The sequence below is a fragment of the Atta colombica genome, unplaced genomic scaffold, assembly GCF_001594045.1.
Source record: "Atta colombica isolate Treedump-2 unplaced genomic scaffold, Acol1.0 scaffold141, whole genome shotgun sequence".
In the NCBI taxonomy this organism is placed as follows: Eukaryota; Metazoa; Arthropoda; class Insecta; order Hymenoptera; family Formicidae; genus Atta; species Atta colombica.
In genome coordinates, this window is record NW_017259230.1 from 1,401,090 (window position 1) to 1,408,901 (window position 7,812).

General features: G+C 35.3%; 1 pseudogene; it reads right to left on the reverse strand.

Moving 5' to 3' along the window:
- LOC108684881 overlaps positions 1-7,812 on the reverse strand; it is a 179,798-nt pseudogene that overhangs the window by 12,427 nt on the left and 159,559 nt on the right.

Sequence of the window (7,812 nt, forward strand, 5' to 3'; positions counted from 1 at the left end):
TTGATATTCTTCTCATTTTGAATTGTCAGCGAACTTGGATTTCCGTAAACAGAGTTATTCATCTCCGCCATGAATTCCCAATCTGCAAAAGTAAACGCGCGTTGGAAAATTAGATTCAAGCTAGTGAATATACGACATGAATAATATCAATTACGTTATAAATGAAGCATCAAATCTTATGAAGTAATTCTAATAGCACGATCTGCAATAATTTATTAATTTTACAATGTTTTATGTTTTACTCGTATATAATCGTTGTGAGAGGAATCTGTCTCTAATATCTACCTTTTTTGGGGACCTCCGTGGTAGACGGGCTAGGACTAGTACTTGGTGGTGCAGACACTGTAACAAAATAAGTTTCCATCTTTAAAAACCGAGTATACGTTATAAATATTCCAAATATTCGTATATTTCTCAATCGTACAAAAAGATTTAGTCTTTCTTCATTCGTCTTTTTTTTCGCAATTTTTGTGAAAAAGAACACAATTATTTTCAGTATTTCAAAGAGTCGTACTTTCTCAAATCCTCTCCCTCGATTCCAGTCTATGGTACGCTCGCATATTTCCTTTTGTTTTTATTCCTATTGTTACCAGCTTGTCTCGCGACTATTTTTTACGTGGATCTAAAGAAGATATGAGAATATTCATTATTTTGAACCGTCATTTATTTTTTGGAATAATTCGAGAAATTACATAAAACAATGAATATAAATATGGAATTAAAATGAAAATAGACCATGTAGAATTATGTGTTATACCTATATGTACGTACATATTTACACACAACCAGACAAAATACTTTTGTCCTTTCAGATTGGGTAAATTCTACACTGCGCGATATTATGGATCGCGCCACCTGTTACTAACTTCTCTCCCGGAACGTATTAGCTGCTGTAACGCTGGCCAAGCCGGCCAAACTCTACATCATATTTTACTCCGGTACTACCGACATTCGCGCCTTCCACCCTACACGCACCTCTACGCGTAACTTATATAACGGGTGTATATACCTGAATAATTATTCGTAATTTCGTCATTTGTCTTTAGCGAATGCGTCGACGGAATTTATTACCGGCTGCAACTGTCCACGGCTGGACGTGCTTACTGCAGAAATTCCAGCTAAAAATTTTACAGGTATTAATTTAAATTTAGTTAGTCTTGATAACTTTATTATAATTGTTACGCTCATCGTTGGATGTATATATCGGTATCGCATTAGCAGTATTATAAGTAGTTATTTTATCTAATCCTACTGCTAGAAAATTTAGTTTGATTATACTATTAGCCCATTTTTTATTCTTTTATGTACAACTTTTTATAGACATTCAGGAAGAGAGGAACTGCGAACACCTAGGGAAAAATTATATAATTCCGGCGTTTAATTATAATTAAAACTTGACTTTAAATTATAATAATTAACATTCATTATTATATCAGTATGAACTATAAAGCCTATGAAAAAAACATAGAAAAACAGTTTTAAACAAAAAACAAAACAAACTTTAGAATTATCCGCTACCACATGAGTTAATGATGAATCAGTTTTTGTGTTTTTGTTTAAACTTAGTAACTTACATAAATAATATATAAATATTAATTATTAGTTTAAAACCAATATCCTTTAAAACTTAATAAAAACTTTTATAATTCATAAATAATCGTAAGTTTCATTTAATTTTTTCCTTAAAATATGTATTGTTATTTAACAACGTATACATTCTATCACAATGCGGCACTAAGTATACCGAACTACCACTGGATGCGAGAAATGAGAGGTTATTACTATTCTTATATACTGCAATAGAGTATCGTTCACGTTTACGTAATTCCCCTTACTATAAGTATTTTTAATATTACTCTCTATTTCTAATTAAATTTTTGCACGATATGAGAAGTAAAGTCCTGTTGAACATACATTTCAATTCATGTGTATTCAAGAAAAAAGCAAAATACGGAATAAAAGGATTAAAAGTCAGATTTTGCGTGAGAAATATGTTTTCTTAATATCAATATAAACACAAATGCTACATTAAATATCTGCATTCATGGAATTAAATAAATTATTTATCTTGCAAAGTTCCGTACGATTATTTTCTTTTAGTTCTGCGGCATAAGTTTGAAGAGGCATAATTTAATATCTATTGATAGCCTCGATATAGAGGATATGTCCACAGTGAAAGAGGTCATTGCTATTTGTCACAAGCACTTGAGCGATTACTAAGCGGCAAGGTTGTAGAGAGGATGCACGCGATGCACGTTGTGGAGGTGCGTTCTCCCCAAGGTAAATAGGATAGGATGACAAAGTATGCGCCTCAGCAGACGTGTTTACACACGCGAACGTAATGCAAATATGTAGCCCCTGTCGTCTTTTCTGTAAGATAATACCTAAATGACTTTCAACCCTCGGTCCCATTTTACTTGTTCGAGTGGCAATGTTTGCCGCAAAAATTACAACAACGACATGTCGACGTGTAACTTTATCTCGACGTTTGTCATCGTATACACGCGCGAGATGGGGTGCGAATGTAAATCAATAAAATTTATATCATCGAAAATTGGATGGCGAGACACTGAATTTGCGATTGTCATTGTCGTTTATAAGCTTCTCCGCATATAAAGATCAATATTTCAATATCTGTGCAAACAAATTATGATTGTTGCCATCGTTCGTTATTGTGGTTATTATGAGGCTACTATCCAGTTTTATAGATATAAATATGGCACGCACGGTGGATGAAATTCATTTATCATTTTTGCAAGTCACTGATGGAAGGCAAAGAGATTAAAGCTGAGAGCACAATGAGGAAAAAGCGAGAAGGTAGAAGAAAGTAAGAGAGAAGAGAACGATAGAGAGGAAAGAAGGAAAAGAAGAAAAAAGAGGAAAAGGAAAAGAGAGAGAAAGTAAGGCAGCGACTTTTCACCTTTGATTTATCGCGCTAACTTTTATTTTCCTCAGGAGATATTAAAACCCGTTGTCCTGACCATTTAGCTTCACTGAGCTGATTGATGATTGGACCAGTTAACGTGCTGACCTCTGCCGACGAATCAGCTTTTTCATTATGCCCAATTAATATGCATTTGTAGCATACTACAGTCTAGAAATTTAATTGCCATCCTAATTAAAATTTAATTCAGAGTTAGATTGTTGCAACTTTGCAAGAAAGATTCATTGATCAATAATTACACTGAAAGAAAAAGGTTGCTATTTCAAGAAAATATTAGTTCATTTAACTAAATGTAGTGGTCGGGCTCAAGCAAATATTTATTAATTTAAACAAATGTTTATTAATTCAAACAAACAATATATTGACATGACTCGCGCATGTTTAACTTAAATATATAAATAATCGAACTATTTATGTAATCGCTTTAAAATAATCGCTACAAACTAAATGCAAAGTAACACTTTTTTCTTAATACAATTATCAAAAATTATTGCGAAAATTTACTGTAAATAAAAAGTGTTCAGATGTTGATATAAATATAAAGATACACTTTAATTTTGTCGCAAAAAAATCCAGTAAATAAAATCCAATAAGATATAGAAAAGAAATATATCGTGCGATTTTTACTATTTGTAAAATTTATACGTCCTAAAAATTATCTGTCCAAAAATGTATTGAAAAGCAATTGTCGTAGTCAGTGTGCCAGGAGAAGGCATTAAAATCTTAAGATGTCTTAATTAGTTTAATAGCATCATCTCTTTTCATTGACACATCACTAAACGATCTGTTTCTCCCTTTCCCGTTCGTTCATTTGCCTTCCATCTAATTTCTCCTTACATCGTGCGATGAGTATACGCAAGATGTTCAGATGTCTAATGTAAATGTTATTCACTAAGCGAGTAATTTTGTTAGTGTATCTTAGCACTGTATGAATTACATACAATTAGGAAACCAATGTTAATAACCAAAAGCAATCTATTTGTAGAATATTAAATATGTATATCAAGGTGTGCAAGTATAAAGTATCAAATTGATTCACGGAAGATAAGATATGTTAGAAAATTGGAAATTAAATCATAATGATAATTATTTTTAATGAAATATCGAAATATTAGAAAAACGAGCTTTTAGAAGTAAAGTTTGAATTAAAATTTGCAATATATCCCATATAATGTACATCGGTCTAAGATCGATATTTATAGTCGGATCTTATTTTAAAACCATCTTAAATAATATCTCAAGATACTCTGCGATTGGTTTATGGATATCTTAAGACTGCACTTAAGACAGTCTTAAATATAAGAATCGACTATGAATATCGATTATAAAGATATCTTTAAACATCGTGATATCTGAAATAACAATTTTAAAATATAAGTTACTCAGAAGAAAAACTACTTGGACATTTTTTTAGATTATTTTAACATTTCATTTATTGTACTTTTCTAATTCTCCAACCTTACATTTGAAAATAGTTTAAATTATACTTTAATATTCATTTGAAATTAATTAAAGAATATAATTTTGTTCCGCTCTCTGTTATTTGTTTTTCTCATGATTTCTTAAGAGTTTGTCAAAGGTTTCTTATATTTTTAATCATTAATTAATTAAAAATTATTTCAGTTTTCCGATACCTTTATGAGAAAAGATCAATTCCGAATTAGTCAAAGAGATAATAACTTTCGATAAATGGCCCCGAACTTTTCGGACCTCATAATTCGTATCGTATCGTACATTCTTTATCTCATGTACTTTATCATAGCATAGTGTAATTAAATTACATATGGTCTAAATTGTAAATCGTTTACAGTATGCGTTAGGCGTTAGGCAACCAGGCCGATGGCCACCAATTGTCAATGCTGCCATTATTGCGGTCGGACCGCGATCATTAACTAAATCGACGACAGATACGTAGGAAATAATTTGCCGTAAGCGTCATCGAATCTCGGTGCAGCACGACAAGCAGGAAATTGCCAGGCTTCGTCGGGTTACGATCGCGTAACCTAATTCCATGAAACAATGGTAGTGGCGGGCGCGCTGACCCGCTTTTGTCAGCAGCTGCCGCTACACGTCTGTAATTACTCGCGACGAAATCTCTCACTAACATATCGATCGAAGATGTTCGGCCATTTGATTCAATTAGCGATTGGAGAAGTAGATATACAGGTCGTATTAGCAGACCTTCGGCCGATACATCTTCGATCCCCATCGACCTCTGTCCCTTCGTAAACACGAAGTCAAAGCCCTCTTTGATAATTACCGACCTATGGCTCGTCACATTAACGCGCCTTGTGACGCATCGATCCATTAACGCGCCAACCGAGTGAGTCTCAGGGCGGATGTTGTGACGATCCGCGTTGATATCCCATGGGATTATGTCGCTGGTTAAAAGAGTATCTTGGCTTCCTATCGACGTGTTGCCGCATGTTCCACACGTGACAAAATAATGTAAAAGATATTGTATATGTCTCTGTAGTTTTTTTTTGACAGAGATCTGCGAATGAATCCGAGCAGTCTCTCTGTGAGATCTTTTCATGATAGGGGGTTTCCTGCGTTTTGTCGGGTCTCAAGTTAATAGGATCCCATAACGATCAGAAAGGGTTACGGTGGCTGTATAACGTAGTTATAATTCTATCAGAACTGCCTTTGTTCGGGACCGTATTTTCAAACGGTGATCTCGATAAAGTAGCCAATGATGTCCGCCGGAAGGCATTTCCTTGCGGAGCGGTCGAGCGGGAGGGCGTGGATGCGCGCGGTTAAGGTGGCTAGAACAGTTCGTAGATGCCGGAGTGACGAGGAGAGCAAGAATAGCGGGAGAGAAATGGAGAAAGACAGATAGTGAAGGAGTACGAGAGAAAGGAGACAGACCGAGGAAGGAAGAGTATAGGAGATGGGGAATTAGTATGCGGCGGCTGTCACGGCGCCATACCTCGACTGCGGCGCCTTCCTGCACCTTTTGCCCAACCCTGGACCATTCGGGCTAGACCGTTAATTTTCCATCCCGTGACTCCAATCAATCTTACTGCCGTCAGCGAGTCTCCCTTATGGCGATACCTCGTGGCCCTTTCTCTCTCCTTTGGCTTTCGATACGTTACTCGTCTGCCATCTCGGATTCCAGCCGCTGTCATTTCCGATTTCCTGATTCTCATGTGCGACTATTAAATACATGCCGTTGTATTTACCTGATGCACATGGATGATGCAAGGACAGAAAGTGTCCCCCCCCTCCACTCCCACCCTAAATTTGCAAGTAACTGAATTATAAAAATCATTTTTACGAAAAGTTAAACTCATTGGCGATATGTCATTCGTAAGAAAGTTCGCTGAAAATTTTCAAAGTCTGATTTAATATAAGTATTTTAATAAGTTATTATATGTGTAAATATAAATTTTCTTCATGCCCCTGACTGAAATTCCAATGCGCATGCACGTGGAAGCCGAATGTCCGTTCGAATTGCAGCAATCAGTAAAGAGCTTGATTTGATATAATTAACCAAGAAAGAAACTAGTTTTCCAATAACTTTTCCGCAATCCATGGCGCGTGTGTTCGAAGTAAAACAGAAAAGAAAAGCCTGAAAGTTTCATTCGTTAAAAAGTTATTTACATTACAAATAAATTATATCGATTTATTGCTCACTGCTATGAGTTTCATGTTGTTATTATTATAATTATTGCTGATCTGTTACTTCGTAATTATCTTTAAATTGATACAGTCTCAAAAAATACATTAATCTTCGTAAATAATGAAATATTCCTGGTAAAAATCTAATAATAAGTTAAATACAGATTTAAAACGAATTCCTAAAGTTCTTACAAGATTTGTTCTTGTTAGATTTGTTTTAAACGTACAATTTTTAAGTACTGAGGTACATCACCACGTTTAATGTGTACATTCTATCGTACAATTATTTGTATTATTCTTTTTTAATTCAGCTTTAATTCATTTTAATTGAAATTCAAGTAATTTGACGGAATTACTTCAGTTAAGCAACCGTCTCCCTTCATAATAATTGCGAGAGTTCTATCCGCGCGTATCGAGGATTATTATTGTCTGAGTTTCCTATCCATATTATCTGCTTTCGACACCAGCCTCAGGGCTGATCCTGTCGTGAACGAAGATTCGCGCAACACGTAGCGTAATCGGCAAGAGCGTAAACGGAACGCTGACTTTAATGAAGTCGGTGAGATGGCTGATTTAACTACTAGATCGCTATTCATCTCGACCAGACCTAAGCAGTCAGAGTTTCTTTGCTTACGCTGTTCAGATTCAATAATGTTTTGGCAGGCTTTATATATCGCAAACTATACGACGCACTATACGATGAATAATCATTGCGTAACGTTCTTAATATCATTCTGAAAATGTGAATTAACAATAATTTTACTACAGTAATGTATTAATAAACGTAAATAGAGACGACCAGAAATTCATCAGTCGACGTGTCGTTATAATCTTGAAGTTTTCGAAAGACAAGCTCGCGGTACTTGCGGAATACTCCTCTCGAGGTGGGTTTATGGAGAAGTTATATATTTTACGGTGGGATGAAATCGCGTTGACGTCTGAGACTCGGCAGCGACAAACCGCAAGGATGGATTTCGGATTCCGGCGAATCCACCGAACGAGAACTAACATTGGCTTTTCCTCGAAGGCATCGTCTTCGCGGATTTTATGGAAATATTTTCTCCTTCTTCTCGGGGATTTTCTTTTTAACGCGCATTCCATCTCTCTCTCTCTCTCTCTCTCTCTCTCTCTCTCTCTCTCTCTCTCTGTTCCTCTTTCTTTCCTTCTCTTCTAGTTTCCCGCGTTTTTCTAGATCTCCCCCTTTAATCGCATTATCGTACGTAGATATATATATATATATATATATA